This window comes from Crocuta crocuta, unplaced genomic scaffold (assembly GCF_008692635.1).
Source record: "Crocuta crocuta isolate KB4526 unplaced genomic scaffold, BGI_CrCroc_1.0 scaffold41, whole genome shotgun sequence".
Classification (NCBI taxonomy): Eukaryota; Metazoa; Chordata; class Mammalia; order Carnivora; family Hyaenidae; genus Crocuta; species Crocuta crocuta.
In genome coordinates, this window is record NW_027529428.1 from 1412889 (window position 1) to 1438711 (window position 25823).

At 38.0% G+C, this 25823-nt stretch overlaps 1 long non-coding RNA gene across 2 annotated transcripts in view; it reads right to left on the reverse strand.

Moving 5' to 3' along the window:
• Window positions 1-24439: 24439 nt before the first annotated feature.
• LOC144227623 (uncharacterized) overlaps window positions 24440-25823 on the reverse strand; it is a 30673-nt gene continuing 29289 nt past the window's right edge. For both annotated transcript variants that reach the window (XR_013333966.1, XR_013333967.1), the window contains one exon: window positions 24440-24828. This is a non-coding gene — a long non-coding RNA (uncharacterized LOC144227623). The remainder of the gene's footprint in view (window positions 24829-25823) is intronic.

The window sequence follows — 25823 nt, forward strand, 5'->3', positions numbered from 1 at the left end:
AATCATATTTACGTTAAACTGCAAATTAGTTACTGAGTATATATTTGACTTACATGCATTCCATATTTGTCAATTCTCTGATAAAATTAATAGCTAAAATGTTTTATTGATAACCCTGCTAGTAGGTGAATCAGGATAACCACTTTAATAGCTTAACTTCTATTTAAAACTACTATAATCAATCCTTGATGCAGAAATATTTGAGTCACATATTTCAATAATAAGATGATAAGAACAGTTAATTGGCAAAACTTTACATAGATGTAGAATTTTTTTTTGCAACATAATAAAAGCTTATAGGAAAAGGTTTAAATAAGCTGTGGAGATAGCCTGTATTCTCTGTTTTACTAAAATTCTTTGAAATGTACTGAACAATGTTGATAATGTAAAGCTAATTATACAATGGTAGCTGCGATTTCTGTTTTGCAAATGGGGATACTGGATGTCAAAAATGTAATGTCTTGGGGCACCTGGGTGGCTCAGTCGGTTAAGCATCCAGCTTGGGCTCAGGTCATGATCTCACGGTTCCTGGGTTCAAGCCCCGCGTCGGGCTCTGTGCTGACAGCCAGCTCAGAGCCTGGAGCCTGTTTCAGATTCTGTGTCTCCCTCTCTCTCTGACCCTCCCCTGCTCACATGGTCTCTCTCTCTCTCTCTCAGAAATAAATAAAAGCATTAAAAAAAATGTAATGTCTGTGTTGCCCAAGAGACTGCAGGCTGACAGTCCAAATCATCCCAAAGCTGGTTGCTTTATACCTTTATACCATGTATATTCTTAAAAACATGTCATCCCTTGGTAATTTTAGCACAAATTTCCTTCAACAGGATTAAAGTATGATCTAGTGTTCTTATGGTTTAGGAGCTTTCATAAGGGTGTTGTCAAGGGTTTCCTATTTTGTTTGTTTTTGAAAAAGAGAGGTCACGAATGGAGGCTTTAGCAGAAAATGACTCCCCATTTCTGAAAATGTACCCAGTCAGACATAGTTTAAGTAATGGCTGCTAGGCAGTTTTAAGAGGAAGATCATTCTTTCCCTGTTCAACTTTACTATCAAAGAAAAATTTGTCCTGTTGGTAAGCACACACCCCTCTTTACAACAAGGTTGAATGGAGCATAGGCAGATAATTAGACAAGTCATAGATTCTTAAATTGTGAATGTAAAATGTAGGAGTTCAAAAGCAACTGTGGAAAATACAAAGAAAGAGAAATAACTAGATGTGCATACTAGACACTCCCAATAAAGCAGCACTCAGTAAGTCCTAGGAAGTAGTTTAAGATGGTGCTTTCTCTCTGGGGAGGTAAAGGAAAGCCCAACTGAAACACAGTTCGGGTAGATTCTGTGTGTAAATACCAGGGTCTATGAAGGTCCATGTTGGCCATTAGTAAAGCTTATGTTTCTAAGTACCTACACAGGAAGAGAGGAGGTCGGTGACTTTGTTGAACTGGATTACTTGGTGAAAGGGCAGAAGCAGAAGCTATGAATCCAGCACTTACCACACACAGATGAACTTTAAACAGTTGCAAATTAATTGTCTTTCATCAATCCTTAGGTGTTTTAATGAGTCATTAAAATGGATCAGCGTTTATTTCTGAACCCAAAAGAGGTTGGGGAGAGTTAGTGTGATTTGTGATTCATGCATCATCCTCTAGCTTTCTGGAAATTTTAATAAAAATTTTTTATATCCCTAAGTGGTATCTCTTGAAAAGAACTGTTTTCACCCATGATTTGACTACAGCACTTAAATCTCAAACTTTAGAAAATATGGCTTGTGAGTCACAGATTTGTAATCCAGGGCTACCAAATGTATTGCCTTGACACCATTTACCCATTTCTGAATTTGAACCAAATACATTCCATGACCTATACTGGATACACTTTCATTTTTCCATTTTTCCTCTGAGTCTTAACATCTGTTATAGTGTGGGCAGGTGTGTACTTGAGGTTCTCTACGTGCTTCAGAAAAGCCAAAGATCTTCTTGCATTAAATTGAAATTCTTTGAGACTACTAGTGAGTCACTACATATGTTTGTGGGCAGCTGTTTTATGTGGCCAAATCTGAAGCATTGACTTCAAGCTGGTGTATTCTACCATATGGAGAAATGGTTTCCAGCCAAAACATTTAATTAACAGTGAATCAAGATGACCCTGTCTTTGCTTTGCCACATGTAAGTGCTGAACACAGTGACAAAGTGAAGACAAGTGTACTTGCATAGTAGACCAGGTCCCTGCCCCTTCCCATCTGGTCATGATAACACCACATCCTATTTTTACCATCTTCTCTCGTTTCATCTTATTGCACTCCATATGGAGACAGGCAATAGATACATGGAAAAATATACATGTTTGGGAGCAAATAACACAATTTGACTGGCAATACTTGCCTCTTCTATGACTAACCTGAGACAACTTACCCAAAAGCAGAACACAGGGAAATATGAAAAACATAAGCTTGATGTCCTAAGTGCAGGTGTTTCATGATTATTTTTATTAATGCTTTTTACAAGGTTGTATCCATTAGCACTGAAAATTCCATTGAGTTATAAAGCAATATAAAAAGAATGGAAGAGGGAATATATCTAAAACCTGTGATACAATTGTACATTTCTTGACAATTTTCTAGTTTTTGAGGAATAATCAAAAACACGATAAAGAAAAAAATGCAGAGGTTATAGGGCATCAAAAAGAACAAAACATCCATTATGATAAGGAGATCATTTCATGGAAGAAATCCCTAAAGTAGTATCGAAAAAGCAAAGACTCTCGTCATAGGTTACCCTGAATAATATTCTCACAAAAAGGAAAGATCAGCCATAACAGCTAATACCGAAGGCAGAACATGCCTCAGTAATGAATCCCATGATACTTCCATGAACAAAAAGAACCAGGAAGAACAAATGTGGTCAGTGCTAATAAAGAAAAAAGGATAGTTCAAAAAAAGGGAATGTCTCCTTAAATTAGCAGCATTGCTTCTTTTAGAAGGCAAGGTTAACAGAATTACCAATCAGATCTACATTGTCTGATATACTTCACATTTCATTAACCAATTTCCGCCCTCAGTCCAAGTTTTGAAAAAAAAATAATTCTGGACATTATTATGATCAAAGAGAATTTATCGGACCTTAAAAATTTGTTCTATCGCTTTACATCTGATTGTCAAATCTCCCTATATTTTTCATGATCAAGGAGACCACATGCGCAGTCATTGAAACAAACCATTAGAAGTTCTTACCCCAATTCCATCTGTGTATTGTTTTAAAACACAGTAGACTGTGATTTCCTGAATGTCATCATAACCAAATTAAAAGGTATTTAAAGCAGTCAATTGTTTTTGAATTACAGAATGCGGAAGAATATTTGCCTGTCTTGTTTCCCTAATTTTCACTAAAGTGAGCTGTGCGTTAGCTATGGGGAGACATGTTCTGAGTAGATGATGACGATTTTTTTTTCTAAGTTTTTTTGGACACTCGCAAGCAAACAATCCTTAAAGACGGATTTTGTTGGAAAACTCATTGCGATTAAACAAATATTAATTACATGAAGATACACTCACCGAATTTGTAAAAGGCACATTTTCAAAGCAGTGATCAAAATTGACTATTTGCTTCAATCACCCCATTCAGTTAGTGGGACTGGTGTTTCTCTCAGTGGGAGCTGCCATTGTAATGACACTTCACAGTAGGAACCCAGTTGGATGATGCAAAGTAGTATGGAAAAGAATGTCTTTATGTTCAGAAAGCATCCCAAATCAGAAAGATTCCAAGCTGTAGTGAAAGAGTCCCATGATTTATCTTCAGAGGCAAGCACTTTGTTAACTGAACAAGTTCTAACCAGATGTTAATTGAGCATAAAATTACAAAACTTGGCTAGCATGATGGCAGATTGTAAATCCACCAGGTAGAAGCTAGGTTGACCCCTGTGTCCTACAATGCACCGAGCATGATTTGAGTGGTCTATAAATACTGAGTAAATGCAACTGGGAAATACCTGGAGTTCAAAAATTACTCCTAAAAAGAAAATTCCATGTCCAGTCTTATATTTTCTCACCACTATTTTATTAGTAGTCATTGTTACAATAGTCTGCTATTTACAAAATGCTTTAAAGATGCATTAATACATCTAATCCTCACTTCAGTACTACAGGTTGGATTCTATTTCCCCTGTTTTATAGATAAAGAACCTGAAACCTAGTGACCTTTAAAAAAAAAAGGTGTGCTATATAATAGCAGAGTTATTATGTGAACCATACTCTTTGCTCAGAAATCTCTCTGAGGGAAATCTTTCTGAGATTGTCCCAAGAGCCTTTAACCTAATTCCATCAACAAAGTCATATATACTCCATTAGAATTGGGCCAATATTAATGTCAATTAACCCACCTTTTTATTGACTTGATCCCTGGAATAGTACTAGGTGTTTTTAAAGAATATAGGTCTAGGGGAACCTGGGTGGCTCAGTCGGTTGAGTCGGATCACTTTGGCTGAGGTCGTGATTTCACAGTGCATGGGTTTGAGCCATGCATCAAACCCTGCTAACAGCTCAGAGCCTGGAGCCTATTTTGGCTTCTGTGTTTCCCCTGTCTCTGCCCATGCCTACTCATGCTCTGTGTCATTCTCTCTCTCAAAAATAAATAAACATTAAAAAAATTTTAAGAATATAGGTATAGATCATTTTCCTAGCCATACATACATATAGGCTCAGGACTGCAACAAAGATCCTCCTAATATTCTCACTAAACCTTGTTCATCCTGTTTTCATCTTACCGCTATTACACATGTTTGAGAGAGTATTCAACACCTTCTGCCTCGGATTTTCATCATCCCCTCTCTTCCAACTACCTCCCTGTTCTGTAATTTTAACCACCATCATTCTACTGAAATGGCTTCCTCAACAACGTAAGTCACTTTGAATCAACAAGCTCCAACATCTAATCTTGGTTTCCATCTCTCTTGACCTTCGCACATCTTTAAGAATTGTTGTTGATTCTTTTTGTTAATATTTGCTTTGCTGGGTCTTCTGTAAAATGTCTTTGGTCCCTATGATTCTACCCTCTACCTCATGTTTTTGCATCTTTGCACCTACAAGTGTAAACTCCCTGCTGATGCTGATGAAATGTTACTTCTGAGCCAGATGACTGACCCCAAATTCAGTAGACTAGAATAAAACTTGTCCTCTACACTGAAGACCTCTTCTCTTCTGACTTGCCTATTCTGACAATACGTTTATCAGCATTCTAATATTTCATAATTGAAGACTTTGTCTTTTTTCTGTTCTCATTGCAAGACCCACCAGTTCTTTCTTCACAATTTCTGCCTTCTCTTAAAACATAGTTTGGGCCATCTCTTTCAGATTATTATGCCAAAAGCACAATTTAGTGGCACACTCTTCCTAAAAGTATTCGGTGTGATCCTCTCCACCTCTTACACCTGTTACCTACTAAGTAGAGTTTAGTCTGCTGGCTTCCTCAGCCAACCGAAGTTCTCATCATTCCCCTTCATTCAAGACAGCCTCATATAAAGAAGAAATTTATACATTTTGGATGTGGTGCCCTTTGCACTTAGGACTGAATTCACAGCTTCCTCATGCTGGAATGCTTTAATCTCACATAGAATGGATTAACAAATCATCCTGAAAGAATGAGAACAAATTCTATTTTTTCCATGTGATCTTCTCTCATTTTCCAAGTCAGAAATCTATCTCTTCCCAATAAAACCCTTTAACACTTGGTTGGTACCATTCACATATCATGGACTTTCTCTTTTTCTTTCTTTCTTCTTTCTTTCCTTTCTCTTTCTTTGCTTTCTTCCTTTCATTCTTTTCCCCTTTTTTTCTTTCTTTCTGAATTCTGTGTCTATATAACTATACATGTGTTTGTCTATCTACCTATTGGGTTATCTTTGTATAGGCTATTTTTCTGTCTCTTTATACATTATTCCATCATTCTATCTATATTCACCTTTCTTTCATTAAAATACTGATTACAGAATATTATAAACTGCTTAAAATGAGAAGGAATTTCCATTCACCCTCATCTGGACACACTTAAAGCACACTGCATATAAGAAGTTCCTAATGTGATGCATAAGTAATTGAAAGCTAATCAAATTATGTCAGGATCAAGAGGAAAAATATTCATAAATAACATCAAAAAAGAGAGTTTTTAAAAAACATATAAACACCAAATGCTCATCAAGGAGATCTGGATATTGAGGCCAGAAAACCTAAAATAATTCATCTTTAAAAGTTGAGGATCAATAACAAGTCTAGAGTTCAATAGGCCTGTGGGTGAGCAGGGAAGAACAGCTAGAAATAGAACTCATGAGAATGATTCAAGAAGAAAATGGGAAGCACAGACAGGGACACAAAGCAAAAGAAGAGGATTCCAAGGCCAGCCAAGGACCAGTTCTCTGGACCACTACCATCTAGACCCAAACTTTTCCTTTGTATCTCTTCCTTCTGTCTTGTGTTCTTGAATCATGATCCAGGCAGTTTCAAATAGCCAGGTTTATTCCTGGCACCTGTTTTCTTATTTCTTCTATTAGTGGAATCTGGGCTGACGATAAATATATCAAGGGTTTGGAGCCAATGCTAATTTATGAAGTAATAGCTACACATAAGGGACTGTGGATACTGTGACCACAGTTTAGAGCTGAATGCAACAGGACTCTGAGAACGCAAGTTATATTATATGGAAGTTTAAATAAGGTTGGCTACTGATTTAATATTTTTTTTTTACAACAGTTGAGCATACACCAGACACTGAATGGGACTTTATAGTGCAAGATGAGTTAAGCGTGGATCCTGCTCTCCAGGAACAAGCAACATACCTGAGGAGACTGGCTATAAACAAATACATACAAAAATGTATGAGTAAGTGCATATAATGCAATGTTGGGAAGCATAACAAATAGGTGTTCTGAAACATCAGATGGGGGGATAAGCTATTGATTGATTAGAGAAGCCTCTGAGAAGGTGATATTTGAGCTGAGATAAAGTAGGAAAACCTCTTTGAGCAGAGGGAAGTTTATTCTAGTTAGAGAAAACATCATGAGCCAAAGTGGGAAAACTGGTTCATTCAAGGAATTTATTTAAAGCAACTCATTTGCAGGGTGGTGAGACAGAGGAAAAATGGTTGGAGATAAGATGAGACAGGTAGGGAACATGCAAGTATCTGTAGCAATTGAGATGGACAATCACATAAACAATTAGAATGAGTGATAAAGGCCACAATACAATTTATAATTGTATACCAAAAAGATGTGAAGCTGACCATCAGGGAAATTAACTTGAATTGTAAGAATTCACAGTCTTTAAATGAATCCATTACCTGACATATAAACTCTGACTTTATATCTTACCATATTATACACTCTGACTGTATATTGTCACTGTCAGTGAATGGAATTATTTTCTTTTTGGTTTGAATAATGGTTTCCATTCTCCAAAATAAAACTTAACACTCTCCTGATTCACCTCCAAAGCCTTCAGATTGGTCTAATTTTGAAACCCACTCAGTCACTCTTTTACTACAAATTCCTCTCCCTGGGAATGACAATCAGTTGGCATCTCTGCCTCTGAAACACGTTCTGAATTCAGGGTCACAGAGATGTCATTTTTAACAACACGCTCTACCTCAGATGGAAATTCTGAGTGTCTGTTGGGTTAATTGCTTTCCAAAGAGAGACAGACAGATGAAGTTTTCCAATAATATTGAACGGCTGCAGATTCCTTTTTTTTCTGTGGAGAATGTTCAGCTTTTCCCCCTGGGATTGCTTTCCTCAGAGAACAAGAAATGCATCCCCTCTTTGAGACCATAGGAATGCCAGGGAGGGCCCAGAGACCAAATGTACAGACTGGAATCCCACTGACCTACAAACTGCTCAGTCCTCCTGTCCCAGGAGGCATCTTGCTAACCATTAGCACAATGGCTTTCTTTTGCCCTTTTGCAAGCCTGGGACCTGCCTGCAAGGAAGTCTTGAGCACTCTAGATCTTCCGCACTCTTGGATGGCTGGTGAGCAATTGGCAAGCTTGGTCTTCTGGCCAACAGCTCTCTTTTTCTGAGATGATTTTTCACACTGAGCTGAGAGCTAGAGTACATGTAAGTGTCCAGAAAAATTATACTAAAATTCCAGAAAGCTATTCATGCTGCATCTTTCAGAAAGCAGGAATTCAAAAATTTCATAAATTAAGTAGGGGCCTTAAGTCAAACCATGAGGCAGAAGCCAACGGCTAAGGTTCTCATTTTTAAACTTTACTCAGTATAAAAAATTCTCTCAGAAAGAATCATTTACAGTGGATTAACTTTTAGAGAAGTGGCATCTGTTATGGATTACAGTTTGGTGTTCTTTCTCAGTTTTTAATGGTAAGACAGAATAGGGTTTTATTCACCTTCTATAGTTTTTGTCTTTCACATGCTCACACACACACACACACACACACACACACACACACTCACATTACACCAGGGTCTAATTTCTATCCTAAACTTGTGTGCAAACATGCTGTTTGTAAATATATATTGTAGATATATTTGTGAAACAGAAGTGGAAGAACAAGTATAATAACTAAGATTTCCTTTTTTATCTTTTGGCTGACAAATATTTGTTTGTCACATTAGAGGGATGGAAAGAAACTGCAATGGGAGTTGGGGAGCATGGTGCCAGTTCCCATGTCCAGTCCCAGCGCACTCTTTTCTGTTTCCTTTTTAAAATTTAAATTTAATTAAATTTATTTTTTTTTCATTTGAGGGAGGAATAGCATGTGAGTGGGGGAAGAAGGGCAGAGAGAGAGAAAAAAAATTCTAAACAGGCTTCATGCTCAGCATGGGGCCCAACATGGGGCTTGGTCCCACGACCCTGGGATCATGACCTGAACCAAAACCAAGTCAGGTGCTCAACTGACTGAGCCACCCTGGCTCCTTTCTTCTCTGGTCCTAAGGAGAGAGCCTTGTTCTCATCTAAGATTCTCTGGGGCACAAGAACCAAACTACATTGCTTTGGTATTCAAGAGATAATGGAGGACACACAGGATTGCAAAGAGGATGTCATTGCTCTTCAGCATGGTCACAGCCAGTGATGCTCTGCCATGGCTCTGCTCTGTGGATGACCTGCCCACTTCCCACAGCCCAACCCAAAAGTCTTCTGTTGACATGGATGGCTTCCTGCAGAAGATGCAGATGATTTCCTGCATCTCTCTCTTAGAGGTCATTATCTTTCTCCATGCATCTTGCCCTCAGTTGGATAACTCTAAGGTGGATTTCACCCAGTTTCAGAGGGTCTTCAGGGGCAGTGCAACCCTTTTGCCCACTCATCACAGTATCTAGCTGTAATATATACTCATGCAATGCATTACATGTATAATAATGCAGCTGCAGCCCATTAAATCACCTGTTCGTGACTTGCCTCCCTTTGCCTGTTTCACTTCAGCACTTTCCTACTATGCTTTCTGAGATCAGCTCCTAAATAAATTTCCTGTATTTATATTCTTGTCTTGGCTCTTTTGGAGGAATCCAAGAGTTCTCTCTGAAAGCATCAGAAGAAAGTCCTGGCACTTTCTTATAGACAAGACATGATGGCAGTACCATGGTGGGCAGTGGGCAGGAATCAGAGCTGTGCTAGGGTGGAATAAAAATAAGGAACAATTCAAGTGTATATATAAAACTGTCTTTTGTTAGGGCCAACAATACTAAGGAGGGACATTAAAGGAAGGGAGGCCAACCTATGTTATGAAGTTACAGCACCTCTCAATAAAAGTGGTTTATTATTATCAGAATAAAAGGAGCATGACAGCTGGGGGTTTGTTTAGTCCTGTGTATTCTAGAACCTAAAACACTGACTGGAATATAGAAACTTTCTAATAAATATACACTGAATTAGCGAGTATACTTGACCACCTTAGAAGCTGAAGGTGGATGAAGAGTGACTGAAATATAAACATATATATTTACTATATATATTTATATATTATGTACAATACATATATTGTATATACACTATGTGTACACATAAATACACAAACTCTATACATTATCCACAAATAAATGCACCAACACACACATGGACATTGTAGCCTGCAGCAACCCAACTTTCATTTTTAAGTGGTATTTAAAGGTAACATATTCTACACCTGTGGCCTCTTCACTTGTCAGGCCAATTGAATCTAGACTCTAGACCTGTTTATCTACTAAAATAGAGTTCCTAACAGATGTCGGGCACATTATGTGCATTTCTCTTATTTAAATTGCAATTCTTTTTTTAAGTTTATTTCTTTATTTTGAGAGAGAGAGAGAGATAGAGAGAGAGAGTGTGTGAGCAGGGGAGAGGCAGAGAAAGAAGGAGAGGTAGAAACTCCCAAGCAGGCCCCATACTATCAGCACAGAGCCTGATGCAGGGCTTGAACTCATGAACCATGAGATCATAACCTGAGACAAAACCAAACCAGACGCTTAACTAGCTGAGCCACCCAGGGGCCCCTAATTTGCAATTCTTTAAAGGCTTTTTGATTTTTTTTTGTATTATGTAATGTGATAAAGCCCCCCCACCTTTTAATAATCTCCCATGTTTTTTCTAGTATATTCTGCTTTAATTTTTTACCTTCACATTTTTTTACCTAGCTAGAACGTTTCTTGTAAGTGCGTCATTGATCCAGCTTTCCATTCTTCTGAAGAGTGTCTGTCTAGTTCCAACAACACTTCATGAACAACTCAATTTACACTACTGATTTCAAGGACTTACCATTTTACTGATTCTCATAAACCCCATTTGTATTTGAGTCTATTCCTGGGCTGTCTATTCTGTTCCACTGAGTCTTAAACTTAGTTTTAGAACAATCTATCTTGCCTTTTTAGATTCTGTAACTTAAAAACGTGTTATCATCTTGGTTCAGTTTTTCCAGGTTAATTCTCAAGGTCTCATGAAGCTGAAGACAAAATGTTCTTGACTACAGTTGACCCAGACAGAAGGCAGAGCAATAGTCTTTGGCAAATTTGAGTATAACAGCCAGCTCACAAATTTTACTGTCACTTATCTCCTAAGGAAATAATGTCACCCAAACTGAGATTCATAGGTCTCTGAAAATTGGGAGGGGGGGGGTCCATTGAATGGCATCATCTAATTCAATCTTTCTCTGTGTCTCTTACAACTCTCATTTTTAAGTTCCTCATCACTAAACCATCTGCAGTTATGAGGCCTTTTCAGCCTCTGCCCTAAAATCTTCATTGTAGATTGGCTGTGAAGAATGAAATCAGTCATTTCTTTTCAGGAAATCAACTAGGTCTTTTTATTTCTGGTAAATTTCTAAAATAAAACAAACATACAAAAATTATATTTCCCCACTTTTTAAAGAACAAATGCACAAAAGTTTACTCTTCTAATAATCATTTTGATAAGTGCATTATATAGTAATTGTGTTGCAAACTGTATAAATGAAATATTCCTATATTCAAATATTTACGCTTAAATGTATGTGAACTCTGATGTTCTTTGTAACTCTGATGTTATAAATGAGAAATGTTTTCATCCATCTGTGGCACATAAACTCACATAAACTCTAAGTTTACCTATATTACTGGTGCTTTACCACTATGGTTATAAACAACACACACACACACACACACACTTAATGTTAATATAAATGTGTACACATAATGTAACTTAGCCTATATTTTTCTCCATCTCTTCTTATTGAACAAGAATTGCAGAGGGATTTGTTTGTTTGTTTGTTTGTTTTATTTAGAGACGATGAGCAGGGGAAGGGCAGAGAGAGAGGGAGGGAAAGAATCCCAAGCAGGCTCTATGCTCAGTGTGGAGTCCACTGCGGAGCTCTATCCCATGACCCTGGGATCATGACCTGAGCCAAAATCAAGAATCCAATGCTCAGGTGACTGAGTCACCCAGGCACCCCAAGAATTGCAGCCTTGAAAAGACTTCAAAACCAACTCTGTTGGCATCAGAGCTCCAAAATTTGCCACCAAGTTTCTTCTTGGTTACTTTTCTCTTCCCATTCTCTTCTCCTTGACCCTCCTTGTGCAAGGGTCCTTCTATACCCTCTCCCCCAAATACCAGTTTGAAGAAAAATGTGAATTATACTGTATGTCTGAAAAGTTTGTGGTGTAAAAATTTAAAGAAGTAAATGAGACCGTAGATGTTACAAAGATTTAACATTTCTAATAAATTATCATGGATGGAGCTCGGTCATATTTTCTCCTTGCTTGGTGTACCTTCAATAGCTGCCTACTGTAATGTAGAGTGAACATAGAAATCTAATTCCAGCTGCTCCTGACAGCTGCTTTGTGTACCCCTGGGTCAAATGCACACAGGTGAACAAACAAAGAAATGTATAACTCTGTCTTATCATGAGAAGCCCAGATCACAAAAATAACCCGTGGCTTCAATTTAGAAAATCATGAGAGCATTAGGACCTGCAGACCTTCTAACCTCTACTATTCTTATTGCCATCAGTCACGTTTTGTTAGTCATACACTATCTTCCAAAGAGAGTCATATTTCCTCTCAGTGAGAAAGATCATTTCATTGTCATGCCTGTTCGGTCCTCCCTGGAGCAGGAAGTGGTATAATATGTGTGCCCAAGCTTTAATATACTATTTTATTTTTTTCCTTCTATGATTTCAACCTTGACCTCTGACTTGAGAGTCTGCTGTTTTAACCATTAGTGTTTCTCTAGATCTTAAAGCAGAAGCTACATGTCCAATACTTACACAGAATGACCTTGGCAAAATATGCCGCCATATTAGCAATTGTTTTTACCTGACATTATATAACCACATCAGCATCAAATCAGAATCTATACACCAATAAATTGTTTTGCTATTTGGTTGTTAGCAGAACGCTAAGAATGTTAAGGCACATCTCTAGCAAAACCAATCCGAAGCTGAAGTTGCATTTAAAGTGAGTTCTTTCTGTGAAGTGAAAGGGAAAAAAAAAAAAAGACACCAGATATTAATGCCCTTCTTGGAAGATGAGTTCATCCTATCTAATATGCATTAGAAATAATCTACTCATTTGATGAAAGGTTTGCGAGGCATGAATAAAGGGCCAGGCTGCTTGTCTACAGCAGCAATTAACAGAACCACACAAAGCCCATTTCAGTGGCCTATTTTCTCAGGCCAGCCATCGGTGTAATTATCCACATTAGAGGAATTTTCTGAGCTCGAGGAGAGGTTCACAAGTCAAAGGGAGCTGAAGTTCACTCTGGGGAATTTAACTAACTATTTGGTTTTAATAATTCCTCATCAAATAATCTCTAAAGTATCAAAAGGAGTCATTCCTTCTGGTTTCTATAAGGACTCATCAATTCTGTGTTTCACTGGCATCAACATTAAATGATATCATGGATTTACTCCTGCATTTTGAGGGGCTTCCCTGAGGAGAATATGCAAATCATATTCTTGATAAAAAAGAAATAATTTGAGGCATGTGCCAAAAGGTGAACTCTTTGCACACATTTTCATAAAGAAGATATATACCAAAAAGGTAAACACACCGATTCGTACGTTTGCAAATATGACAAAAGCAACTCTTTCTCTGTCTTTCAGCTTTATGGTCTTTCTCTCACCGTGAAGCACATTGGTACTTAAAAATACCAGAGCTGACGGGCATCTGGGTGGCTCAGTTGGCCAAGCATTTGATTTCAGCTCAGGTCATGATCTCATGGTTCAGGAGTTCCATCTCTACATTGGGCTCTCTGCTATCATCGCAGAGCCGGCTTTGGATCCTCTATTCCCCTCTCTCTCTGCCCCTCCCTGCTTGCTCTCTCTCTCAAAACTAAACATTAAAAAAAAAATAATATAGCTGAGGGTGGGAAAGTCATTGTTTCATTCACAAAAGTCATGAATTAATGAGTACGCATACATACATGCAAACACACGCACAACACATATACACACGTTACTGACACATGGTATTTATATAAAGATATAGCAGCCATGATATATCTATCTATCTATCTATCATCTATCTATCTATCTATCTATTTATCCATCTGATTTCACAGAGGGGTCTTTTAAAAAGAGATGGGGAATATCAGAAGATGGTAGCTAAGATTTATATACATTCATATAAGTGTGTGTGCAAGTGTATGTATATGTGCAATTTTCCTGTTGATATCACATCCCTCCTTTAACATCATTATAGTGGTTCAGCATCAGTGAACAGCGAAACTGCCCTTATTAAACTAGTAAAAGAGACCAATCTTTTCTTAGATTAGATGGTTAGATTTAGATAGGCTTTTTCCCAGGTATTTTAGATCAGCAATAGAAAAGCCTAAGAGGGAGAAAGATTTTTCATTGTTCCTATTATATGTATAATGGAATGAAATATACTGGTGGCCAATTTCAGCAAAGCTCAATTGGTATTTACGTAGGAGACACTGGCATGAAACTTGCCTGCTACCAATGCACAAAGTGAGGTCTCAGCCCAATAGTTTAAAGTCCTTTGAGCTCTGTGAAAATCTGATTCTCAGAGTAACCCCACTTATATTTATTAGGAGGAAAGGACACCCCCACTCTCCACCATGCCTCTACTGCAGCTATATTTCAAGCATCACTGAGTTCCTGCAGTATGAGAATTAATCAGAAGATTGAGAAGGAGTTTCTCAAATCTTTCTTTCCCCTCTGCACATTAGCCCAAACGTGTCCTTTTTAGGTGAAATAAAGGATGAGTTGGTGGTGATGAGGGAGGGGAAGATAATACTGGATACCCACATATTGCCAAACTACTCTAGTTAACATATTTAAGAGATATGGAGCATAATGTAAGCTCCTGCACACAGTGAGTCATTTATTTTGAGATGTAAATTGATCTCCTTTTTGATTACTGATGGTAATTTGAGGTGAAAGAAACAAAATTCAGCCACAGATAAGGGAGTGGCCATTATGTAGTTCTAGAGAGTGGATGCTTTTACAAAATGCCATTCCTAACACAACTATTGTGTGCATACAACAACAAACCAATACCACTGTTACATTTACAAGAAAGAAAAGGAAGGAAGGAAAGAAGGAAGAGAAAGAAAGAAAGGGAGGAAGGAAAGGAGGAAGAAAAGAGAGAAAGAAAGGAATTCATGGAGAAACATGAGAGTCAATTCTCCATGCCAACTGAAAAACAAAATTAAGATTGGCACATAAAAGTAGTCTTGATTTCCAAAGCTCATCTATATGCTTGGACCCTCAAATTTTGTTGTTAACTGTTCTTACAGTCAGCCTTACCTGACGGTACATGAAACAATGCAATCTCTCGTTCTTTCAGCAATATCTTCTGCTTAGATGGCCACTAACATCTCTCCAATATACAGCCACCACACATGCGCCTGCACACACAGAAGTAATTGGAATACACTTTGATCATTCAGCTCTCTGTGCCCAAGGCAGGTGGTAACAAGACTGCTTCAATCATGATTATCAAAATGGACAAGAGAGGTGTGATAAGCACATCACCTTGCTGCAGTCCAACCAGCCAACCACAGTGTCAATGAGTATGTTTCAATCTTCTTTTAAAAGTTTATTTAGTTATTTTTGAGAGAGAGAGACAAAGAGAGACAGAGAGGGGAGAGAGAGAGAGAGAGAGAATGCCAGTGGGGGAGAGGCTGTGGGAGAAGGAGGGAGAATCCCAAGCAGACTCTGCACAGTCAGCGTGAAGCCTGATGCGGGGTTTGATCCCACAAACTGTGAGACATGACCTGCACCAAAATCAAGAGTCAGACCCTTAACCCAGGTGTACTGAGTGTGTTTCAATCTTAAAATGTTTTTCAGAGCTATCAGAAAAAGGTTGTTTTAGAAAAATGTACTATTAATAATCATGTATTTTGAAAGGCTGTGACCACTGTTCTTCAATTTATTTAACAGAGAATTTGAGCAGGGCCTTGTGATTTAGGAAAATCAAAAGAATCAAGCAATAAATTACCGACAGTTTAACTGCATCAAGTGAGGCTCTTGGGGAGATACACCATATGTATCTAAAACAGGGTAGGGGCACCTGGGTGGCTCAGTCAGTTGAGCATCCGACATTTGGCTCAGGTCACAATTTTGCAGTTTGTGAGTTCAAGCCCCATGTCAGGCTCTGTGCTGACAGCTCAGAATCTGAAGTGTCTCCCTCTCTCTGCCCCTCCCCTACTTGTACTCTGTCTCTCTCTCTCAAAAAAAAACAAACATTAAAAAAAATAAAGGAGCCAATAGCATAACTACAGTAAAACAGAGTAACAGAATGATCAGTTCAAAGAGTATCAGAAGTAGAAAAGCAATATAAAACATTTAGATAAACCTTTCACATCACAATAAGGAGAGTTTCCAGCAGTGATTTCAGACATGCATAATTGATATAGAACATGAAGTAATATTGGAAAATAATGTTTATAACTGCAGAGTTATGTTAGGATGCTAAGTTTGTGTATACTAGCACAGAAACTACTCTTAGGTACCTTGAGAGTCAGAATAAGAACAATTTGAAGCAATAAATTGTGAGGTCAGTCAACGTGCAAGTATTGGTCAACAATCCTCTCATTAGGAAAGGTTAACTGTCATTTTCCTACAGAGGGACCTACCACTGTGTGCTTGGAAATCAATGGAAGGCGGGTGCTGGCATCCAGGAGGTTGAGCAGGGGAGACACAGAAATTCCTTAAGAGGGAAAGAGAAGCCTCCCCCCCCGCAAAAAAAAAAAAAGATGTGCTTATACCTGATGGCTGAGAGAACACTCAGATGAGCTTTCAAGTTAAATTGCCAATAATGCCCAGTTCATCAAGTTTTCTCTAGGGAAGCCTGGGAACTTTGAAGTACCTAGAGACTTAAGACCCCAAACTTGTTCCTGAATCTCTGGCCTATGCTACTGGTATCTGAGCACTGGAAACACTAGTGTATTTGCAAAAATGAATGACAATGAACAGTGGTGACCCCCAAACTCCCACCTCATCATATTTAGCTGTCTTCATTTAAAAACAGCTAGGGGTGCCTGGGTCACAGCTAGGGGTGCTTGAGGCGGGGGGGGGGGTGACGCTCAGTGGTTAAGTTCAGTTGCTGAACTGACTTTTGATTTTGGTTCAGGACATGATCCCAGGGGTTGTGGGTTTGAGCCCCACATCAGGCATGGAGCCTGCTTAAGACTGATATTCTCTCTCTCTCTCTCTCTTCTGCCCCTTTCCCTTGTTGGTGCTCTCTCTTTCACTAAAAAAAATGTCACAGTCAAATGTGATGGATGCACTAATCTTTACTACAGAAATTTAGGTGGAAGAATTATCCATATATTTTTGTAATCAATGGTAATCTTAACCAGCAGATATAGCTTTGATCACAGGCTCTGTGTAATCATTTATAAAATAAAACGTAGTGTTCACCAGCATTGACAGATAGTCACACAGATAATGTGTGTAGACAAACCTTACATTTCTTACCAGGAAATTAGCACTTGCATATGCAGCTACTCCCAATCAAAGCCTAAGATGTTTTTAATCAGATCCAGAAATTTAAATAATACATTTGTTAATTGTTCCTCCATTATGTGTCTAAAAACTGCTTTGTCTATATCCAACACAGTAACAGAAAATTTGATTTACCTAGAATTCAGTCAAATCTTTTTTTATAATAATCTGATGTGCTAGACATCTTTTATTACAAAAATGAAGCAAATAAAAATGTTTGACCTTTCGCCGTTATAAGTCTTGAATTATACACCACAGCGTGAAAAGTAGATAGCTGCATTGTACAAAGGAAATTATCTCCCCTTACCTATATGTATTATTTTTTTACAGGGACTATATATTTGTGTGAGAAAAGCAGAGAGGGGGTAATGCAAATCATATTATTGATTTTAAAACAAATCATTCAACATGTCTTAGAGCCTGTAAGAACACATTTATAGATGCCAGTCAAATTTCCAACAAAATTCATACGTATATTCTTGTCTATATGATTTTTAGGAAACTAAAAATCCTAAGCATGGCCAAACTCATCCCTCAACAATCTCTGAGACCCCACTGAATATATATAAAAAAGGAAAAATGAGGATCATTCACCTCAAAGGACTTAAACAAAAGAATGGCAAATCCTGACATTTGCACATTGATTTTTATTTTTCCTGTCCAGAGAACAGACTTCCCAAAGAGCCCCAGAATTCCCCAAACACAGCTCTTTAGGCATCATTAGCAATTATTAGGAATTTTTGTGTGAGATGAAAGATATTTGTGATTCTTGATTTAAATTATGTCACTATGCCACAGGGAATAATCAGATTAAAAACTAACTTTTAGATATACTGTTTTGAAAACCAGAATCAAAACATTCCACAGTGTCTGGCAAGGGTTACCAGTAACCTGAGCAAACTACGAGGTCCCTTTCAACTTTAAGTCTGTTATTTATGCATTGTTTGCTTGATTTAAATGTCCAGAGATTTGTCTGGATAAGTTACAAAGACTATCACACCTGGCTTACCTGCTGGGCTGGCTTTCTACACTCTGAACACTTTACACAGTTTGTTTTATTGCATAAAATGATCTGACTAATACCCTTAAAAAACTGAATTGGTAAATTTCTACAAAGTTTCTGGAAACCGGGTTGATAACACATATCATGAACCCTAACACATTCATATCCTTTGGTTGAATAGCCCTGCTTTTAGGACTCTTTATATTCATGCACTTTCCAAGTATCATATCTATCTAGGTAGGCTCTGTGCTAGTTTTGCTGGGTTTAGCTAAATGAAGGAAACATATCAGATAGGACTCTGTCCATGTGTAGTTTGTTTAGAAGTAGATACAAATAGTCACTCTATTAAATGTAATAACTACGCCTGTGATAAGCCCTATGAAAGAGACATACTGCTACTTTGAAATAATAAAATAGGGATTTGGCTTAGTTTAAAATGCTTGCAGAGGTGCCTGGGTGGCTCAGTCAGTTAAGCGTCCAATTTCGGCTTAGGTCATGATCTCACTGTTCACGATCTCAGAGTTCTTCGAGCTCCCCGTAGGGCTCTGCGCTGACAGCTAGCCCAGAGCCTGGAGCCCATTTCAGATTCTGTGTCTCCCTCTCTCTCTGACAGTCCCCTGATCACAGAAATGAATAAAACTTAAAAAAAAAAAAAACATGCTTGAAGAAGTGATACTTGAATTTTTACTGTCTGAAGGACAAATGGCTATAAACTAGATGAAATGCCTGGTGAAAGTATCAGCAAATTAACAGGATTGGAAGCTGGGAATACAAGACCCTGATCCAGAGCAACTAGATCAGACAGACTGAGAGAAATGTAGTAGAAGACAAGAAAAACGGAGTCAATAATATTGTTAGGGGTTGTTAAGAGCTTCAGTTTAATCCTAAAAGAAATGGGAAGTCATTGAAGACTTCTAAGTAGGGTGGTGTCATGGTCATATGTTTGTTTCTTAAGATTGCTCTTGGGAATAGTACAGGGAACAAATTAGAAAAACGCAATAATGAATGTATAATATCACAGACATGATGTGACAGGAATTCAAATCAGGATGTGAAACACAGAAGTAGACATATTTGAGAGATACTTAGGATACAGCATCAATAATAGAGGTTCTAGATGAATGATAAAAAAAGATGATGCCATCCTAAATTTTTGGACATACGGATGCACAGTAGTGTCATTCACTGAGATGTAAATATTTCTGATATGCAATAGAAGATATAATAGATGCATTTTGGGTGTGTGTATGTGAGGGGGTGATGAGGGAGCAAAAGGTGAGTTGAGGGCAAAGCACAAGCTAACACCCCACAACCAGCCACCCAGCTGGGATATGGGTGACATTCCTCAGACACTCCTGGCTGCCCAAGAACAGAGGGAAAGGAAAAATAAGCGGTTAAGTGATGGAGATCATAATCATGCGGGACAGTCTGCAACTGTCTTAAGGATTTAAAAGAGAAAAAAGCAATCTTATCAATAGCCAAACCTCCAGAAAACTATAGACTCAATTTCCTGGGATGCTAACATCACCCTCCGTAGGACAGAAAAATCTCATATAATCAGTCATCCTTCACGCTTAAAATGCAGCAGCACTTTCTCCCTATGGGTCCTGTCCCTCTGCTTTAATAAAACCACATTTTTGCACCAAAAACATCTCAAGAATTTTCCTGGTCATTGGCTCCAAATACCAATACTTCAGTCCACATTAGGGGGACACTAAGTTCATTGTAGACTGGTTAAGAGTGATTTTCCTTTGAATCATTGAAAAGTTGATATCAAGTAGATATGTATTCAGAACAGAACTCTGGTCTAAGGGAGAGAAATGTGAGTCATCTACATACAGGTAGTAATTGAAGATGTAGGTTGGAGCGAGGTTTCACACAAGAGACTATTAACTAAGAGGAGAGCCTCGGACTGAGCCCTCAGGAATTCCAACATTTAATGCCAGTTAGAAGAATACAGTTATGCATGTGGGACAAAGAGATTATAGCCAGAGCGGTTGGAAAAATACCAGAGGTGCATTTTCTGGGTGACAAGGGAAGAAAGGGGCCCTGCAAAAAGAGACACTACTTAGCAAACATGATGAAGATAAATAAAACTAGACAGTGGCTTTACCGAAATACAGCTCTTTCAGTGGAATTCAGGAGAGAGTCGGCTAGTCAGTAGCTAGAGGTGGACTAGTCGTTGTTGTGAGAACTTTGAGCTTTTGCTTTGTATTTATTTTTGGTGGAAAGATTTCAGCATCTCTCGGAAACGACTGGGAAGGGCATATTTGAGAGAGAATGTCTGACAGCTCAAAAGAGAAAAGCAACTGAAAAGAAAAGGTAGGAGGTAGGAAAGGATGGGATGTAAGCAGAAGGGGTGTAAAGCGGAGGCTTCCACGGGGGGAGTTGCGGCTCTTGTGCTAATCAGGATGTTGTAGTAGTCAGGGTTCTCCAGAGAAACAGAACAGGAGAGAGAGAGAGAGAGATGTAGGAGGAGGTAGATGGGCATTGGGCCACATAGCCCAATGGAGGCTAAGTATGCAACAATATGCCCTCTCTAACCTGGAGAAGCAGGAAAGAAAGTAGTATAATCCAGTCTTGGATCTGAAGGCCTGAGAACCAGGAGCTCCAGTGTCTGGAGGCAGAAGAAAATGGACATCCCAGCTCGAGAAGAGAGAGAATTTGCTTTCCCTCTGACTTGTTCTATGTGTGCCCTTCATCTATTGCCTCATATCCACTCACTTTGGTGAGGGGCATCTTTTTTATTTGTCTACTAATTCAAATGCTAATCTCTTCCAGAAACATCCTCACAGACACACCTAGAAATAATATTTTACCAGCTCTCTGGGTCTCCTTTAAACTAGTCAAGTTAACACATACAACTAACCATCACAGGTAGCAAATGAGTGAAAGTTCACTTTTAATATTGGCAAACGCAGGCATTCCTATCTCCTGGCATCTACTAAAAGTATATGTATGAATCAATAGGGACAATTAAAAGGATGTCCGATGCAGTATTTTTTATAAAAGTGAAAATTTTGAAATTACGTAACAATCATAAAGTGGTTAAATAGAGTTAATTGTTCAATTATGTTGAAAAACTATACAGCTACATATTTTTCAAAAATATTAATGTCACTAAAAATCACTGACATTCACTGAAATAAGCAAGATGCAAAACTGTTATCTTCCAATGTGTCTCTCTGCATGTGTGTATGCCTTTATAAAGACTGTGGTATTTTATATTAAATAATACTCATTGTCTAAGGAAGGTGTGACTTGGATAATTTTTATTTTCTTCTTTGTATTTTTCAATTCTTTTTTTTAATGTTTTATTTATTTCTGAGAGAGAGAGAGACAGCGTGAGCAGGGGAGGGTCAGAGAGAGAGGGAGAATTAGAATATGAAGCAGGCTCCAGGCTCTGAGCTAGTTGTCAGCACAGAGCCCAACGCGGGGCTCGAACCCAAAGACCGTGAGATCATGACCTGAGCCGAAGTTGGATGCTTAACCAACTGAGCCACCCAGGGGCCCCAGTATTTTTCAATTCTTAAGCAATTAACATATTTTCTTTAGAATCAAGAACATTTATGTCTTAAAAAATAAAATTGGTATCTGAATCTCAAAACCCAGCCAAATAAGACTAGTCTCATTTAAGTTTAGATAAGTGAAAAAAGGCAAATGAAAAGTTGGAAGGGACTCAGCAAACATAATGTTTTTCTGAAGGAATTGTCCAGTTGGTCTTTAAATGTTCTTTCCGATGAGAGAAAAACTCTCCAAAGGCCTGATATATGAGGGAAGCCATTTTAGAATTCTTTCTAAGCTTGAGCGTACAAAAACTCTGCTCAGAGCAAAAGACTGATTGATGGCCCACCACGCATGCATTGTACATCTGCTTTGTGAATGAGTAGCCTAAAGGAAAACCATCTTGTCCTTAAGATATCGATCAGTGCTTCTACTCCATGCATTCCTTCATGGTAAAACTCGTGATTCTTGCCTACATGCTAATCTATAATCTTTTGAGCTTTTACAAGATGTAAAAAAGTATATAACCCTGTAAAAACGGATCATTCTCCAGAGCCCTTACTTCCCTGTGAAGGGCATGTTTTCCAGGCAGCTGTCCTCATGCAGGCTTGAATACAAGTCTTTCTTAATTTTAGAGCTTCTAAAAGGTTTGTTCATTTTGTGTTCAGATTTCCAGCTCATCCCTGGCACGGTTCAGGGGCAGCTGTTGCTAAATGCAAATTAATGCACACTTACATTTAAAATGATCATTTCAGATTTCGTTTCTACGTATCTGTGGTAGGACCACTTCCTGACTTGGCTCAAATGATTTCCTTGGGCAAACACGACTGCTGTCTTCATCATACTGACCTGAGGACAATCCAACTCTCCAACACGTCATTTTGTGAAATCATTCTGCTTGAATATATGATAATAAACTATCTTTCTATTTATGCCAGCTTTCTTAGTTCCAGTATATATTTTCAGCTCCATATCTGAGCTTCTTTAAGGCTCTGCATTTTATTTCTGCTTACCCTCTTTGAGAAAAACCAGGTTCACAGATCAAGATTATTTGTAGGGAAAAAAAAGAGGGGAAGAGGAACAATTATTAATGATACAAGAAGTCCTACATAAAATTAATGGCAAGCAGCTTGTGGTTTTCTCAGAAGCTAAAGGCATTTTATTATCTAATTAAGGCATCATCTGGGCAACAGTAACAGCAATGCCCCATTCTACTATTAAGCCATTGGATTCCATTTATGTCAATATAAACATTACAATGAGAATCTAGAGGAAAAATAATACAGTTTAAGAGAAAACTTCTAAAGCTAAGATACATAATTTCTAAATCCAAAATTCCTGATCCTGATTTGGCAAATAATTAACAGTGTGACAAAAGGCACTTGGCATGTAGGGACTCTTCTTCGATCCTATGTAAAACAGAAGCAGCAATCTCTACTTATTTTGCATTGCATCCCGGAACTATTGTGAAGCTAAAATAGCAGTGTGCAAATATATGGAAGAGGAATTATTAAGCAAATACACTGTATAATCTGGGACACACACACACACACACACACACATATACACACACACTCACAGTATTTCCAATGAACTGTAGCATTTCAACATCAAATCACTGTATATTTTTATACATCTTTTATTTACTAACTTTTCTACATCAGAGTTTCTAAAACTGTTCCATGTCCTGCAAGATGTTCCATGAAAAGAAAGCAGGTGGGGGGGCTCTTGTTTAAAGTTCATGAAGTAGTAGTACACCCTATTCCTCATTAGAGATTTATAAAGCACATTAGCATATTAAAGCTATGAGAAGTCCTATAGTTAAAAAGGGCAGAGGGATTTAATTTTGTGTATCCTGGAGTTTCCAAATTTCTGATTTTGCAAGAATATGTTTTTAAATGTGCTCTTTATCCAATAACATCTCATCTGACATCATGTTACCAGGGTCTCATAAAACAGCTTAGGAAACACATGTCTACGTTATTTTTGTCATCCTCACTTATCATTCTCTGGGTGTGTATATGAATGTGTGTATGATATAAACATATTTATATGATACTCTACATATGAAGTTTGATATTTTTCTTGTCGAACCACACTCCCCAATACAGTAGGCAGTAGTCCCTGGAAATATGGCAATTCTGAATGAAATGTGCTTGAAGTGTAAAATACACACCAGATTTTGAAGGCTTGTTAAAAAAATTGAAAACACTCAATAACATTGTGCAGATTTGCCTGCTGAAATGATAATATTTTGCATTTTTTGAGTTATATAAATTACATTACTTAATCTAATACTTTTTTAAAGAAAACTTAACATATATATATGGCCATATGTTTTTATTTCTGTTGGACATCACTGCTATAAAATAATGTTAGAAAGTTTGAAAATTTTAACAAAATATATCACTTATAATAAGGACACTTTCAAAATCCATTTTCCAATGATTAGTTTTCTATGCTTATGTTATAAGAATTAGGATCAAAATACACAAAGATGATAGACTAGATAGGTAGACTAGATAGATAGACAGACAGATAGGTAGACTAGATAGATAGATAGATAGATAGATAGATAGATATCCATCAAAACCATCTTTCTTTACTTTATTCTAAGGGCTGTCCATGGTGGTGGGCTGTATAGAGTTTGACTTCTTTCCTCTTCTTCTTGGTAAGCATGAAGTCCTAAATACAACTAAATAACTTCAGGATACAAAATCACCTAGAAAATATGCACTGTGAAATAAGCATCAAGTCCAAGGATTTTACCAGGAAGCGCCTGAAGTTGAATCTGGTTTCAGAGCCTTCTGGTGACCTTGGGAGACAGGCAGAGAGGAAGGCAGTCTAGGCTTGAACATAAACAGGCCCACCCGGGGAAGAATTCTTCTTCATCAGATTTGCCTTTAGTCTAAAAAAAGAAACCACATATAAACTAAACCCCAGCTTGCCGCTGCCATTTATTTAACGAAGTTTTAGAAAAGCAGAAACTTCACTATAGTCAGTGATTTATTGCCCAGGGGAGTTCAAGGAAACTCCCTCATGTGAGCTATTCATTTTCTTGTTCTGAACATCCCAAATCATCTCAGCAGGAGGGGATGTGTGTCCCTGACCTTGGCTGCTTTCTCTGGTTTGCGTTTTCATTTGCTAAATAGGTCACAGCACATTGTTTATTCTGGCCCACAGCTCCAGCAACGCTGTGGGATTCCCTTTCCTCAGCCTTGCCCTCTGCTATTCTCTCCTTCAAACCCCCACCCTCTGGGACTTGCACAAGCACTCAAGCAACTTAAATCGTGCTTGAGTCCACATGAACAACCAGTTCAGCGGTTTCAACGGAACGAGAGATAGACTATGATTCTATTCAGTCTACCAGGCAGGCAAATGAATGGAAAACAGTCATGTTTGAAGTTTGCCGTTGCAAAGATTAAATAACTAGCTCGAGTGTACTTCCACTTTCTAACCACACCTACGTTTTAAGTGGACCTGGCTTTTGTTCTTTTTCGCATTATTTTTATAGGTTCTGCCTTCTTCCAGTTTCCCTTCTTTTGTTTTTCTCCTTTCAATTTTTCTGCTTCTGTTACATATCTCCCCACCCCCGAGCCAGCAAGGGTATCGAAAGGCTACTTTGTCTTCATAAGATTTCTGATAAAAAAAAAAATCACAAATTATTTTGTGGGTGATTGGGTCTTACCCCATCCTGCGAGGCAAGAAAAGAACAAAAGAGTAATATATAATGTGAAAGACTCTCAAAAGAACATAGAAGAAAGGAAAGGCATTCTTTTCACTCCAATTCTGCATCTTCTCCATTCAACTTGTTTTTGTTCTTATTGAAAATTTTTCATTTCTCTAATCTCTTTTTGCACAATCGAATTTTCCCCTCTCTTCCTCTGAGCATGTTGTATAATT